Source organism: Chelonia mydas, chromosome 1, assembly GCF_015237465.2.
Source record: "Chelonia mydas isolate rCheMyd1 chromosome 1, rCheMyd1.pri.v2, whole genome shotgun sequence".
Classification (NCBI taxonomy): domain Eukaryota; kingdom Metazoa; phylum Chordata; order Testudines; family Cheloniidae; genus Chelonia; species Chelonia mydas.
Window position 1 is genome coordinate 277,183,958 of NC_057849.1, and position 17,330 is coordinate 277,201,287.

Here is a 17,330-nt window from a genome sequence, read left to right on the forward strand (position 1 = left end):
GATACGGGAGAGTAAAGTCTGTGCTTAGCTATGCTACCTGCTTTAAATTCTAGTTTTTCCTGCAAAATCCTCATGGTACTTCTGGTTCACTGTTGATAGTTGAAAAAAAAAAAACAAAAACCAAAAAAACAAAAAACAGAAGTCTCATTGCAACTGATGGTATTGGTGATGTCATGGAATGAGGAATTTGGTGTTACTTCCAAGTTAACTAGGAAATACCAAGAGGTTTTCATAGAGGGATTTTAAATTATCACTGGGTCACCAGAGGAGGATGTAAGAAAAGTAAGGAGTACTGGTTATGAGAGCAGGAGGGAGATGGGAAAGAGGAATCATGGACAGACGTTCATATTTTCATATGTGTTATTACACTTTATGACCTTTGTTCTTTGAGACAAGTCTGCAAATTCTAACAGCTTTGAAGCACACTTGCAATGAACAAGTTTCAAGTGAGAGTTCATCAGTTGGACTATCCCTTACTTCAGAAAATAGTTGGTGTTTATACAGAAACACCTTATAACTACGCCTTACTTTTGGTGTCCAGAGAATTTGGTAAGTCTATTGGCAAGGAAAAAGGGTTCTGAAAAAATACTTGGGATTAGATAGGAAGACCTGTCATTTTTCTCAACCCACTTAAACAACACTCAGGAAGCAACACTTTGGCATTGCTAACTGCATAAAAACATGTAGATATTTATATATGTTTATAAGATTAATAAATGCATTATAGTGAGGATAAAATGTCTGTGAGCTAAATCCTCCATTTGTTCCATTGGTCAACTCCAATAATGGAATTTTGCCTGGACTCCCTGTACTCCATTAGAGTCACCAGAGTTTTTCCTGCAAGAGAACTGAATAAGGATTCCAGATTTTGTTCTTCTGTTCCTGAATCAATGGGCTACAGAATACTGTTAAAAAGAAAGTGGAAGAGTTGCCAAACAGGAACATATTCAGCTCTGGTATAAGCAGGCATGACTTCACTGAACTTAAGAGGCAATATTCTCAAGACTGTTTAGCTTTGGGTTCCCTGATTTTAGGGCCAAAAGTACCAAACTCACAAAAGCACAATTTACAGAAGCCTGGGGGCAGCTTTAAGTTGTAGCAATTGCTACTGATCCCGAAGGGACCATTCCAATAACTGGGGAATCACTGGGGCATAGTGGCCCACTGGCTATCCTGCCTTCTCCTGGGTATTCCACCTATGACAGTGTCAGAGCTAGTGGGCTGGAGTAGACCTGCTTTGAAAGTTCTATGCCATTTGAGGATTCCTCTTAAAGTATGAGAATCCCCAGGGGCTCTAATAAGGTGATTTTACATCTTTGGTGAGTCACTTTGCATTTCTGGAGAGGCCAAGATAGTTGTAATAGGGAAGAGTTTGGCCCAAAGGTTGATTTTATCCAAAGTTTCCAAAGTCACTTGATACAAAATGTTAAAATCTGTAATTTGAAAGATACACACTCTGATCATGCAATAGGATCCCAATGAAGTCCAATGGACTTTGTGCCAGCATAATTGGCCATCAGCATGGATCCTATTGTGTAACTGAGATCTTAGTAGATAATTCCCTTTAATCAAAATTTTACTGATAACTTATAATACATTGTATGATTATCAAGATTGGAAGATGCTATTAAAAAAGCAATGCCTGAATGCTCAGCTAAGTAAGAACGGTGATTGCTACCTGGCAGACATTTAGAGTTCATTGCTAAAAGTACTTGAAGTGGCTTTGTGCAGCCCATTCAGTCCCAACATGCCCTTTATAGATTTTTCTGAAATATGCCTTGACATAGTTTTGTTCCGTTTGTGCTTTCTACTTTATATTTACCTCACAGGAAACTTTATTCTATTCCATGTTCTTAGTTACATATCTTATTGTTGATCACTGGTATATGTGGGTAAGCTGTTTAGTAGCAATCCAGGTTCAAACACAGTCAGATGTGAATGCCAGTCCTGGAAACCACAGTTCAAATAGGAACTTCAGCTCTCAGATCCCAAAACATTTGCCAGTCCTCATTTCAATTAGAATGAGTTATCTACGAGAACAGATTTAAGCATTGGTGACTTATTTAACTCCCAGACACATTCATGAGAAGTAGTTCATATTCCCAGAAGAAGCTACACATGACTGAGACACACATGATTGAGAACAGAGATGGAAATTAATATTTATCATCCTAATGAACACACTCCTACTGCAATCAAGATTCATTTTCAACAGTATCTGTGGGAGAAAGTGTTGGGGCAGTAAGAAAATAATTCTTTTTCCAATCTCCATCTCTCCTCCCCTTTCTTACAAATTGCAAAAGGTTGTATTGAATTTTTTGTACTGAAAATAAAACAGCCTTTAGGCAAAACAAGAGCCAGAGCTAAGGTCACAGATGGACTGAAAGACTTAGCTTCACTGGGACACCCCCTCTACAAATAGAAAAACAATACTAAGCTTTTGTAAGTGTATTATTTTCATAGGAGACAGAGCAGGACATATTGCTTTTCATTCACTTTTAGACTTTCACTTGTTTTGTGAACTTTTATTGGCATTTTCTCAGCTTTGTAGGTTTTTGTCGGTCATTTGACCTGTGAATTATCTCAAATTCTAGAAGCTCTCCCTCCAAAACACACACACACACACACACACACACACACACACACACACACACACACCAGAAAGCTCTATCAGAATGAAGTCCTTGCAATGTAAGCAAGAAAAAGTGGTATGAATAATGTGTGACATGCATCAAAAGTCTTGCAAATAACTTCAGACTATGAAAATACCTTTCAACAGTTAGAAGGAATGGTACATACTATGGTATTTTAATCAGAAGTTGTATCAAGCTTGTAACAATGTAGGGAATCTAACATTTCTCTTGTGCTATGACTTCCAAGGGGAGAATGTCACCTAAGTGTCTCTGGATCTCTGGGCTGTAGTAGGCAGAGGTACCTGTGTATAGTCTACTAATAAACAAACTATATTGGATATATAAAGCCATTTATTTCAGTTCATATTATTTCAAATATTTACTAATTCAAGAGGCATTGAAACAAAGCTAAAATTAGTAGTGAATGTCACTACTGACAACATCTGTTTTCAGATAAAGAAGTTAGAAGTAATGAATGCAGTTTTAATAATAAGTTAACTTCTGATTAAATTTAAAATATTACCCCGGGAAAGAAGTACATAGAGAAATTTTAACTTCAAAACTTCCCTAATCAAAGGCATTCAACATGTGAATTGTAGGATACAAAAGAGCGTGAACTGGCATTTATTTACCATTATTTAAGTACATAAGTTTTCATTAAAAAAAAGTATTTTTTAATACTAGTAACCACTTGAATCTTTATTTCCTCTATGGTAATTCAATTCATTAAACATAATTTTGAGTGTCTGGACATAATTAACTTTTATGAATATAATCAATATTAATAATATAAAGTGTCAGGATTGTGGAATTCATTTATGGTTTCTAAAATCTGAATATTCAGAAAACATGGGACTGAATAAAAAGATCATTATTCATAATTCAATTACAACTAACTTCAAAACACTCTTACATTCAGTACAAGAACTCAAAATGACAGACTGAGGGAGCAATTTGATTGGCTAATGAAGATTCTGAGCTGTGTAATAATTGAATTGGATGGAATCACTAGCTAAAACAATACAGCAGACATTTTATAAACACAACTACACTGTTCATAACGTCATGTATCTAGTTTCCATGGATTGAGACATACATATGTGAAACCAATGATACATGCTGCTGTACCCATCAATACTGTATATTAAAACAGAGGTTAAACCAAAGATAGAAAACCTTGCCTAGAAGGGATATAAACAGTGGTACACAAAAGCTCAAAGGCAGATGCCACAGCATATTTTTTTTTATGATGGAAGACTGCCCAGGATCATCTATGGATAATGAACCATGACAACTCTGAATTTGATGAAGCATAAGTCAATAGTGAAAGAAGGCAAAGGAATGCAAGAAATATTTGAACAGTCAGCAAATGCATACAGACTGTTTTTTGCTTATACTTGCAATCTGAAATAGCAACACAGGAGCCATAAAAATATGCCTCCACTAATTTGACATATCCCTGAAGTCCGAAAAAGCCATTTTTAGAAAAAAATTAATTTTCTCTATCGAAAAGTATCTTGCACTAAAACATTTCACAAGCTATACAACATCCACAAGGATACCAAACATTTTTTGGTGTGTTTAAAATACCTTATATGATCGGCATCAATGCAGTTTTCTATTCACAGGGAAATCTTGAGTGACATATGTACCGGTCAGGTTCTAGATTCTTCACTGCTCAAGCTCCCTTTTCTTTTTCACTTTAAAAAGAGAAAGTGAGAGAGATTCCATTTAAACACTGTCTGGCAGGTCTCTACTTGCATTTGCTATTATCTCTTTGCCCACAACCAACTGCTGTTTAGAACACACATTAATTATTCTTGGTTTGTTCTATCCCCTTCAATTCTTGATTGTGAGAAGTTGAGAGGCAACAAAGGAGAATCAATCATAAGATCTACAAAAATGAACCTTGGATGAAGAAATTTCTTCCTTCTGTATGTTGTCACTCTTTATCATTGACACGTGGGGTTTTATTTATTTACTTTATTAATGTGACCATATTTTTTGTTTTCTGCACTTTTTAAAACTGAGGCAAACGTGGTGAATTTGCCATTCTAGTGCTGTCACCCCAATGAGATACTTGTATGCCAGCTGATAAACGCGTGAGAGAATGATTCCATAGTTTTAACTTCTTGATCATTCATTCATCTTGCTGCCTGTTTGAGATTAAAGGCCATAATACATAACCAAAATTATGTGAATGTTTATCACTCTCACCACAACGCTTTGCTGATATGGACTTTAGAAAAGTCAATGGAAACTTGTGGCAACTGAAGACAGGAAACCCAGGTGTCCTTACTTTAGTCAGTATTGAGTAAACTCTTTACTGTAAAATGTGACGATAGAAGAATTCACTCTGCAGAAATCACACTTTGTTTTGGGTCACAGCCCACAGGTCTTACTCAGTTAATATACCTAATGAATTCAGTTGATTACCATGGGAGTTTTGGCTGGGTAAAGATTATGGGGACTGATTTATAGTCTACTGAAATAAATCAAGAGACTCCAGTTGATTTTAATAGGCTTTGGATCAGTCTTTATAGAATTTGGCCCTCTAAGCAGACGGCTTTTCCAATCTGCTCTATAAACACAGTTCACCCAGTATGGAAAGTCTTCCTTTGGTCAGCTTTATCAACAACGAAAACAACCACAACAACATAATGTTATGTTGGAAGGCATTAATGACTGAGAGCAAGCCGGTCTTTTGAGCTGTAGGCAATCATAGACCTCATTAAAGCTTATGGGCGGGTGAGCCACACTTCATTCATCCAAATGGAAGGAGCAGTTAAGCTCATTTATGGAATAAGATACATGAAAAACCAGAAGGCCCCACCCCTGGCACTTTGCCACAGGGGAAGACTGCCGCAAGAACTCAGGGAGAATTAGAGGGTTTTCCCTGGGACTGACTGTGAACACAAGGCCTGGGAGGTTGTTTGGTTGCAGCTGTGTTTTTCTGTGTGGGGTGTGGGTGACAAAGGCAGAAAAGAAGGCATGAGCGAGGGTGGAAAGGCAGGCTTGGAAGTTATAAGCAAGAAAACTCCCTGCTGTTGCTTATTCCGGTTGGGGTCAGGAAAACAGGACTTTACTCATCATCAGTTTCTCCTCCTAATGAAACAACCAAGCAAGGCCCTGAATATTGGCTAACCCATTTCGACAAAGGTGCAGCAGTAACAAACATAAGTTTAATTTTTTTCCACAGGCTTGGCTACTCCTAAATTTCCACCCACACCTTACATCCTACCTCAGGTGGGGTAAATGAGCCACCTCCCCTAGTGATTTAGTAGAAACAATTTCCCCCCAGATCAATACCTTCTGAAGATGGTGGGGTGTTTCAGGCAAAATTTCTGTTACAGGTCCCTTGATACAAGTCCACATTAGGGTGTTGCAGCCAAAGAGCTAAATAGCCTTTCTGCATATTATTAACATTAGAGTTGTGACTATAGGCCCCGTGTTAGTGCTGTACAAACGCATAATGAGAGAGAGTCGCTGACCTGAAAACGTTACAAATCTAAATAGACAAGGCAGTCAAAGGACAGGAGAAATGATGTGTCCTACTCATTTTTCAGTTGGAGAACTGAGGCACAGAAAAGTAAGGGACTTTTTCACATTATTGTGAAGTTCAGGCTTTTTCCATATTCTTAAGGTCTTGGAAACAATTATAGCAGATGACATTACATACACTTTCTTAAAGATCACTAAAAGTACAGTATTAAATTTAAAATTGCAGAAAAAAAACAGGAGATTGTACTTAAGAGATATTGCTAAATACTTTCTAAATATTTTCAATAGCTTTAGACTATTTTCTTCAGCTCCTCGATTAGACACTTGAAAATATCCTCTTTTCTTCTGTGCCAGCAGGAATTTCAAAGGAACAGTTTAGTATTTAAAAAAAAAAGGGGGGGGGATAAAATATATGCAAACATGGCTAATGAGACAAAATGCAGCAGGAAAACCAAGCAGATGTTTTTGGTATCCTACTACATTATGAAACACAGCAGCAATAGAAGATTTTAAATGCTTTGTTCTCATAATACTTCTCACTTTCAGTACTCAGTTATTTGCATGATGCATATAGAACACCTGAATATAGTCCCTAAATTTCTATCCAATACTACATCTAACAGCCCTTTGATGGGCTATTTAGCAAACTGGAAGTTGTTGCCCGATACCAAATGGTTCTTTATGGAAAAAGTTCTGACAAATATTTGTATAAATACAAATCACATTCAGAAATATTTTCCATTTGCATTTTGTATCCAAATTTTCAGATTCATTCATACCTGTTCAAGCTAGTGGCTTAGGCAGCCCATTTAAAAAAAAAAATTGAACTAGCCTTTCTTCATTGAGGTCCTGGTCCTCAGACAGCTTCCCAACACAATCAGTGTCTTTTTTCAAGGGCAGGGGGAGAAAGAGAGAAATTATCATGAATGGGCAGGAAAAGGCTCTCTTATCTAGAAAGCTCTGATCATCTAGTACAGGATGGTACTAGCAGCACTGGAAGATGTAGGTAAAATCAAACATTACGTTTAAACTTTGTCTAGAAAAAAAAATCAGTCCAAAAAAACCCCCCAAAAACAACAACGTTGACTGGCGATTTCCATAGTTTGAAACAAAATGTTTGTTACCAGCTGATTACAGTAGACTTCATTATCCAGACCCAAGAAGTGCAGTTCAGTGCTTACTCCCTTTTAGAAGGACACAGAGGTCAGTGCATTCCCTTGTTTTGCTTGCATATGAAGACTGCAGTGTTTATTTAAATCTGAAGATGTTTGAGAATTTTTTAAGACCATTATGGTTTCAGTTGCATTGTAAAGACTAGAATAAATTGATGTGTGTTAGCCTGAGTAACTTCTCTAACACAGTCAATGTAGCTTGAGAGGGATATTTTACAAAAGTTGAAATTTTTCTGCAAGAGGAAAATATTCTCTGTAGACTTCCAAAAAAGAAGTCTGGTGAACCACATGATGAGCTCATGCTAACATGATGTAATGCTAGCCAAACTAACATGTCTGAATGCTTACAAAAATATGTTTGTGCTACTGTAGTGTCCGAAGGAAAATTTGGTGCAACAGATTATTTGGTATCTGCCAACTGGTGCCGAGATACTTAATGAGACATTCCTAGTTTGTTCAACAACTGAACTGGCTGAAAAACAAGAATTCTATTTAGCCAAAAAAAATTCCACAAAAAGTTTCAGTTTTGATGAATCTACATTTTCCAACAAAAAATGTTTCATTGGGGGAAAAAAAAATCCAGACTGGTTTCATTCAACAGCTAGTGGTTGAACTTGTGTATCCTATATATTTCCTCAGTAGACACAAAAAAACGAACTCCTATGGGCCAAAGCCGGGGTGCTGGAACAATTTTTATAGTGGGAGTGCTAAGAGCCATTGAACCAAATTGTAAACCCTGTATATAATGGAAACCAATTCAAGCCACGGGTGCATAGGCAACACCTATGCCCACAATGGCAACAACTCCATCAAATGAGCCAGCAAAGTTAGTTTATTTCTACGATGCCATAAGGGCATGGTGCCTTACAAACAATACAGAGCCCATAAACTGCAACCTTCTTGGAGCAGGTAAGACCAAAAAAAGCTAACAAAGGATGGGGATAAATACTGGGATGATAAGAGACTGGGAAGACAAGGGCTACAGTAATGATTATGCAGCTACTGAAGTTAGTAAATGAATGCATCTTGAGGGTTACAAAGCTTTGAGGGTTTTATGTGGCTTTTTATTTCTAAAACATACACACAAGGGAAAAATTGGGTCTCACCAAAGACTGGAGCAAAGCAAGGAGCTTATGATTTGACCCAATATTTATACCTCCTTTAAACTTTTCAATCCTTTCTCAAATCAGATTTTAATCCTATACAATGTGTTGCATTGTTCTTTTTTTTAGTTCAAGATGTTAGAGCCATAAAAATGCCGAATAATTTCAGGAAGCATCATTAATCTACAAGTAAAATTCAAATACTATTATAATTCTAAAAGATACTAAGTCATTTCAACTTTTATCTGATTGCCTACTGTACTTCTATCTCCTGCATCATAATAGCATTTATTTTAGTCTGAGGCAGGTTAAAACTTATCTCTGTTCAGCAATGGGGACAAGAATCTCTAAGAAGTGTGGCATCTGTTCCTATACAGTAAGATCGTTCAGTCAGCCTTGACCTAAATGCACTAGGTGACACATGCAGCTATTTCGATGATCACATTATGTTGTGTTATGATTCAGTTACACTACAATTTTTAAGCTACTCCACACTAAACTGGGGAAAATATAAAAAGTTTATTACATGATTCTCCTGTCTAAATGAAAATCACAAAACATATAAATAATAAGGGCTTGGATAGTATATAACAGATCCTCCTTGCCCTTCTATTTGATGCTTTGGACAACTGCCCAGGTTTCAGCAAAATCCGGCTTATGTCACCGTACGCTTTTTCCAGAGCTTTCGTACACAGCTTGTACAATAATAGCTAGGATATTAACGAACATTTAGATGCTACAAAACTTGATATACACTCTATAGTCAAAAGCTGTCTCCACATTTTTTTATTTTTTATTTTTTTTGCAATTAACTCTACTAACAATGTTAATGGGATGTTGTGTAGTAGTAATAGAGACCATGTTCACAATGGACCCCACAAATAATGCAGTGGGGAAACATTTGTCAGTATTGTCATTTCTGCCCTAGAACTGCACAGTTGGAAATTATATTCTCTCGATGTAAAAACGATCAATGGAAGATTTCTGGTATAGTTTTTGTATTCCATAGTGTTTTGCAAGTGTTTTGCAATAATTTGTATTGAAACAAAGGGCCAATTCTGTATTTTTATAGAATTTGAAGGCTTAGTAGAGTACTGTACATATGAAAGATCCTATCCAGAGTGGCAAGGCTTGAGCATAGACTACATTTTATATCTGAACAAAGGCAGATATGTAAATTGATGCCTGATCAATCAAGGGATTGGGCAAGGCTGTGCAAGCATGGGGAGAAGAATGCATTTTGCACCAATCATGAACTGAAAATAGGGGAGAAACATGCACATTCACTTGTGCCAAATTACTTTTATGGCTTTAAGTTGGGGATGCTTTGGAGAATTCCTTTCCATTACTTGGCAAAAATTATTGCAGGATACCAGAGTGCCAATACCAGGGGTACTGAGTCCCCTTGCCAAAACAGAAGATCAGAAAGAACTGCAGAAACACATATAACCCTATTCTGGAGATGAAATAACTCTGGACCAGCCAAGTAACAACCATCTTGGGATTACATTCTGCAGGATATTTTCACCAACCCACCCTCTTTTCCTGCAACTAAGGATGTATTCCGATAAGGGATGAGAGACAATAAATAATCTTTTTTACATACAGATGTTGCATCTGCTTATATAGAGACAACTTGAGCACAGATCCTGCCAGCTTGGTGGCGTGACTAACTCTTAGTAAAGCCAGTGCTGCACATGAAGGGCTGCCATGTAATAGGGCTGATCCTGTTCTCCTTGGCAGCCGTTAAGACTATGTGTTATTCATATAAATTGTATTAGGTATAGTTTATAAGAACGTCTATAAGAATCATGACCTGAAAGTTCTCTTGCCAACATCTTTGTGTTACCACCTTTCAACATTACCCAGCTGATCCTCATATGTTGTTCTAGGCCATTTGTCTTTTCTGTGACTGATGTTCTCTGCTCAGTATAAAACTTGTACAATACCTTGTGTGTTAAGGCCATGGAAGCCATCCTTGTTTCCAAGAAAATATTTGCCTGCTTCTTAACTTCCAGTATATCTAGCAGGACAACATGTAAATGAGTCTTTGTGCAAAATTCTTAACTCACTTGCATGCTATTAATTTAACTGATTACTTTTCAGGATGTACACATAACAGTGTGGCCCTCTTTCTCTATTTCCTTCTCAAGAGTCATAGGACAATAAAGTGTATATCGTTTTTTTAGAAAAGTGTCAGTGTTGTGCAAGTGAGATTATAAAATTGTATCAGCATGAGTCCCCCAATTATATAGCTTTTCAATATTGTCACATAGATTATAACACTTCTAGAAATTCTGCTAGTGCCCCTTCTGTATTCACCATCAAATTCAGAAGAGACCTGTTGGCCATAACAGACACACACACAAACTATTTGTCAGCAATTAACCAGAATCAGATGGAATCCCCGAATTGGGATCTCTCCTACCCCTTAGGATATTTTTAGTTTTAAACTATAATTCAAGTTATTAACTTTGATTTTCTTCTATAGATAGCTTAGAATACACAGAGAGCTTCTTGCTTAGATGTCCCATAAGCTTTATCCCCATGCACAAATGCTGGAATACACAGTAATAAATAAATCCATAGGTCACTACACAATAAGCACATGAATTTTAAACCATTTCTTTATAATGCAGCAGGTCCTGTCTTTAAGTCTACATTCTGACCTCCCTCGCCAACCCAATTCCATACCGATCAACTCATTTACTTGCTGCTAAAGCACAATACCTCAAGCTTAAACTATGAGCGTGACCTTCAATTTATGAAAGACTTCAAAAAACCATGATCAATCTGCTGGTATAAGACCCCTGTGCTGATGGGGGAAAAAAAAACTTGCTTATTTTTAATGCTACAAGGGAAAAAAACCTGCACACACAAAACTAACAAGCTGTCAGAGAAAGGGCAATTTTTTTGAGGTTCTCTCTTCCTGATTCATGCAAGTGCTCATTTAGAAAATATTAATGTCAACTGATGTGATCAGCTGACAGCCTATAACCCCAACATAAGAGTTTAGTGCTCTTTACTGATGTCCAACTAATACAGAATATCACTCTGTATCTAAAGACCCGTGTGACTTTTTTAAGCTGATAAAACAATACTTTTTCCAGAGCTTTGACTATTGACCTTGCAAGTTACCAAGGTATCACACTGAGCATTATAAACTGTACCCTCTGTTGGGCAGAATTTAAGACAACAACTCATTAACTAGTAAGGATGGAGAGGATGTCTCTCTCTCCCCTCCTACCCAGTCAGCCATGGTGAACTGAAATAAACATTATTTGCACATACCCCTTTCATTTTTAAATGGTTGTTTCTTAGCAACAGCATTTAGAGGAGAGGCTGCTGTTTGCTCCAACAAATGCCTATGATAATTTTTTAAAAAAAACACCTCTAGTCATGACAACTCAAAATCATACAATAAAAAAAAATAAATCCCAAAGGCTATGAACTTATCACGTGCATCCAGGCAGAGCTTTCTCACAGCTAAGGATCAGATAAAGATTTTAATTAGCTCCCTTGAAAATTAGTGTTCGCACTAAAAGGAAAAAAAAAAGTTCACTACCACTTCGTTTTCACATAGTGTAGTCATTCATTGTTGTGTTATAGCTTAGTTGCAACCAGTAGACTATTTACTATAATGTGAGTCGTTTCCTTTTAAACTAGATTTATGAGATTCTGTTGCCTAAAAGACAACAATTCAGCTAGGTCAATATAGTTTTTACGTTTTCCTTTGTTTTCTTATTATTTTGGGTGGTGGGGAGAACGAGGTGATGGAAAAGACCTGCCTGTGTAGGGGAACATCAAAGATCACTTCCCCAAGAGCAAAATTAACTCCCAAAAGATATGGTGGAAGACAACTCTTAAGATATTTGAAATGAATTTGTGCAAATACAACAAAATACACCGTAGGGTACAATCCTGCCTTGGCAGAGGGAAGACTACACAACCTACTGAGTCTTTTCTATTAATACCTTCTATTAATATATATTAGATATACAGTATACCCACACAACATCCATTTTATCAAACCAGAACATCCAATATAATGATGGAAATACCATTTTCAGTTACTTTTATTTACCCTGGAAGCCATGGCTCTCTTATACCATGAAAGAATTCTTGTACAGCACTTGATGGGGAAGGAAAATAGCACATGTCGCCTCTGAGTGGGTGGCAATGGCATGCAATTTTATACATCTAATTATACACTTCATCTTAACTCGACATTTTGAAAGATGAAATGATCTAATTGCAAATTAATGCTTTTATTTTTCCAAGGCCTCAAAATGAAATGTGCAGAAAATAACCAGATACAAATGCTCGATAGTTCGTGAGTAGCACGAGTAAGTTCTTACTTATTACATGTCCCTAACTGACTAGCAAAGCAGCAGGATACAGCACCACCTGGATACATTAGCTCCTCACAGATGCATCACTCACAAAAAAATCCTGCCTCACAGTAAAAAAGGAGAGGTTACTTACCTTACGATAACTTGAGTTTTTAGATTTTTTTTTTTGTCCTTACGGATTCTCCACCACAGGATGAGCATGCACCAGTGTGTTCTCAACCAGAGAATGAAAAGCAGTGCTGCAGGCCCACACCTGTGCAGAGCAGCACCTCATGACTCCAAAGTAGGGCATATAAGTAGGCGTGGGCCCACCATCACTCAGTTCCTTCTCAAAAGTGAAGCAGAGCCTCCACACACAAGAAGGAGGGCGGGAGGTGGAGAACCCGTAGGGACAAAACACCTCAAAGAACTCAAGTCATTTCTTCAAGTAAATGTCCCTATGGGTGCTCCACCATAGGAGATTTTCAAGCAGTAACTCGATGAGGAGGGAAGCTAAGGAGGGAAGTCCAAGATGGTTCAGAGGACTGTTGCTAAAGTTATCCCTGGTAACAGGTAAGATGCTTGGCAAAAGGTATGAATGGAAGACCAAATTGCAGTCCTATAAACTTCTCTTATGGGAATGTACTTGAGTCGAGCCATAGATGTGGACTGAGCTCTAGAGGAATGTGCTGTCACTCTATGAGGGGCTTCCATCCCAGTGGATTCATAGCAGATTAAGATGCAACCCAAAACCCACTTTGACAGTCTTTGAATGGAAATAGGTTGACACTTCATCCTCTCTGCAAGGGATACAAATAGCTTAGGAAAGCTGTTATAGTGGCCAAACGTACCCTCACTCAGCTCATTGATCGACCTTGCATTTTTAAATCCAAGAGGTTGTCCAGGACTTTGGAGAGTGGAACATCTGAGGTTTGGGAAGAGTGACAGGAACATCAGGAGTGGAAGTGTTTCCACTTTTGAAGGTAAGTTTTGCATGGTCTAGGTTTTCTGCTAGATAGGAGAACTGACTGGACCTCATCAAAAGAGATGAGTTCCATGTCTGAGAATCATCTAAGAACCATATTCTCAGGTTCAAGGAGAAGTGGTTGGGATGGAACTGGGCCCCCCAAGTTCTGTGACAAGAGATCCTTCCTGAGAGATATTCAAAGAGGCATTTCACAGAGAGGTGAAGGAAGTTCACGTACAACATTTGTCTTGGCTAGGATGGTGTTATGAAGATAACCTTTGCTCTTCCCTGGTATGGTATGAGTAAGTTCTTGAGGATTAGAGGTAGAGGTCTTTAAACATACAGTAGAGTAAGGGGCCACAGTGTCATGAGGGCATATCCCTATGAGTTGTAGCTGTATCCTCCCTGGGAACAGAAAAGATGGCATTTTGTATTGTTCAGGTGACAAAGGAGGTCTGCTCCTGAGGAGCCTCATGTCTGGCAGATGCTGTGGAAGACAGAATCACTGAGCTCACATTTGTGGTCCTGAAGCAAGCGTCTGCTCAGGGAGTCTGCCATTGTAATCTGGAGGCCTGAAAGATATATTGTTGAGATTTCTATCTGATGGAAAATGCACCAGTTACACAATTTATGCACAAGAACTCGGATCCTGCTCTTCCCTGTTAGTTGATACAATACATTGCTGCTCTGTTGTCAAGCATTACCTTGATGGTGTGAAGGAAGTGTTGGCAAGCACAACAAACTGTGTTCAGCTCCAGAATGTTCATCTGCAGCATTACCTCTTGTATGGACCACTTGCCCTGGGCTTAGAGGTGAGCCTCTCACATCCCAGAAGAGAAGCATCTGTTGTGAGGATCCTTGAGGGTGGGGGATGTGAAAATGGGATTCCCATGCAGACCTTCATTGGGTCTTTCCACCACCTGAGAGAGTCCAGAACTTTCTGAAGTTCTGCGTTGCATTTGGAGAGACTGTCTGTTTGGGGTGTACATCAACCTTAGCCACATTGAAGGCACTGGAGGTGCAGTCTTGCATGAAAGGTGATGAACATGGAGGCTGACACATGCCTACGAACGTTGGCTATGTTTGCGGGCTATGTTGTATTGTCGAGACTAGACTGGACAGAGTGGCGAATGTAGACTTCTTTTGATTGATGCAAAAGCCCAGAGACTGAAATAGGGCTAGAGTCCTGGAGGTTGCTCACTGAGTGGACCTGTAGAGCTGATTGACCCTTGGGGAGCCAGTCATCCAGGTAAGGGAATATTGCTATGCTCCTCTGACATAGATGGGCCACCACTGTTGTGAGAAGTTTGTAAAGACTGTGTGGGCTGTGAAGTGCCCAAAGGAAAGGGCTCGGTATTGGAAGCTTTCTGAGCCTTAGTTGATGAAGATACGTTTTCCTCAATCTAGGGGTCCTGCTGCTCCTGGGTGTCTCCTGATGCCGAAGACATAGGCCTGAGGGTGACTGTGCAGTACCTAATGGCAATCCTGTGGTACTGAAGGTTGGTCAGTCATTGCCAGTGAATGATACCCCAATACCCACTGGTACTGTCTCTCTTGTTGAAACCCTATACAATTGTTTACTGAGGTGAACCCAGGGACTGTGATAACCCCTGGGTCTAGGACATCAGATAGGGCCTAAAGGAGTTTCTTTAGAATACTGGCTCAGAAGGGTGTGGTGGTAAGGTATTACCATGTGTGAATACAGGAGTATATACACAAAAGCAATAGGTCACTGCTAGTGCCAGATGATGTATGGATTTTAATAAAAATTAATTTAATTAAAAAATATTTGCTGGTTTTCGACCACCTTACAGAGTGGTCAACTTTAAAAAAAAACACTGATAAAAATTCTTAATTAAAATTTTACTTCTTTTTTCCCCCCCCAGCCAGCTCTAGTCACTACCCCTGTCCCTTGGGGGATCCATTTTTGGCTCTCCAACTCTATCTTTACACACAATCCCTAACTTTGCCACTCTAAGCTTAAACTACTGTCACTGACTCCCAGACGACCTCTCCCTCTCCACCTAGTCTCTCATCTCTAGCCTCAACCACTAATACAATGTGAAACTAAAAAATACTCATCTCTCTCAAGTCCTGTACCCATCACTACCAATGGCAATTTCACCTTCTCCTATCTCTCAGCCTCACAATTATATTGCCATTTTTGATGCCTCACAGAGAAACTACCAGAAAATCCTGCTTCCCCACCCTTTCTACAGCTGCTCCAACTCTATCTTTTCATCTCTATTCCAGCTGCCAAAAGTCTTGTGCAGCTCTTGATCAGTTCATACTTTGACTACTACAATTTCCCTCTGACTGCCCTGACATTCCCCATACTCCATGCAACCCAACCAAAAAGCAGCTATGAAAGCTCCTTATTTTGCTTTACTCTGACCATCAGGGAATAACTCTGGAGAAGCAGGTAAAATGTGACTAACAGTGTGGAATTTAAATGCATTGTTGATATGGGGATCACAAGGACTGCACCTAAATAGCAGCCCATATTGGCAAAGGCACAATTTTCAACATTGCAGCATGTGTAAGAGAAAGGGAAAACATGAAGAAAAGAATAAATATTAAATGTCTGATTTGCCTAAATTTCTAATATTTCTTTGAGCCCATTAAAGAATAGTCGAAGAATATTCCAGTGTTACCAAGAAATTATTGGTGGCAAAGCTTGATTTTCTGTATAGATATTGCAGAGTATTCACAGACACAGAAGGATGAGTCACTGCAATGCTGACAGTCTATACTGAAGCTGAAACAAATTGGAGCTGTAATTTACAGTACAATAGCATTCATGGCAGTGGCACATGCAGTCCAGGCTTTTTAAATATTCTGTGAATAATAGCTTAGAAAGACAAATGACAATGAACAAGGACTGGATGATGAATCATCAGGTAGTTTAAGTAAAATTTTGCCTGATTAAATGCTTTGTTTTTAAGCCACCTGCACTGTGCTGTCTGATGTACCAGGACAGATCAAATTGTTCTCAGTCTTTCTAAAAACCAGACAAGCTTACAAATGATAAGTTTTATTATATTGTGAAATTGATGCCAAACCAAAGTGCTGTGTATTGTGTGATTCCAATTATCTATCTTCTGGCCAGGGATTTAATATCAGCTATTGTTAAACATGCAACTAATCCAGATTTATCAAGCTTCTAATGTCTTTGTGTCACATGGATGTAATTTTATTTTTTCTCTTCCTATCTTCAGAATGCATTTTTCTGCATCTTTGTTGTTTTCTCTGCCTACTGGTAACCAAAGACATTGGGCCCAATTCTGAACTCACTCTGGTTTTAACCAGTGTAACTCAATTGGCTTCTATAGGAGTTACCCCTAATTTACATCAATGTGTGATCAGTATGAGGTCCTGTCTAGACTAGGGGCCAGATTTATAAAGGTAGTTAGACTCCTACTGTGATTAACAAATGCTCCTAAGCGAGTTAAGCCCCTTTGATCGTCAATGGGAGTTAGGAACCTAATGGGATTTATAGAATCTTCTAAGCAGGTTAGAGGTCTAGCTCCCATTTACTTTCAATTCAGGGAGTTTAACTCATCTAGGCAGCTGGTGGAATTTACAAATGCACCTATCTGCATCTTTAGGCATCTAAAAACCTT

At 38.5% G+C, this 17,330-nt stretch overlaps 1 protein-coding gene across 7 annotated transcripts in view; it reads right to left on the reverse strand.

The window, feature by feature from the left end:
• The window catches only part of SYT1 (synaptotagmin 1), a 482,297-nt gene that overhangs the window by 377,001 nt on the left and 87,966 nt on the right, over positions 1 to 17,330 (reverse strand). For 5 of the 7 annotated variants that reach the window (XM_037886032.2, XM_037886013.2, XM_043547286.1 and 2 more), the window contains exon 2: positions 4,224 to 4,333. The exons of the other annotated variants lie outside the window; for them this stretch is intronic. The gene's annotated coding sequence lies outside the window, so the exon portion shown is untranslated. The remainder of the gene's footprint in view (positions 1 to 4,223; positions 4,334 to 17,330) is intronic. 7 annotated transcript variants of the gene reach the window in all.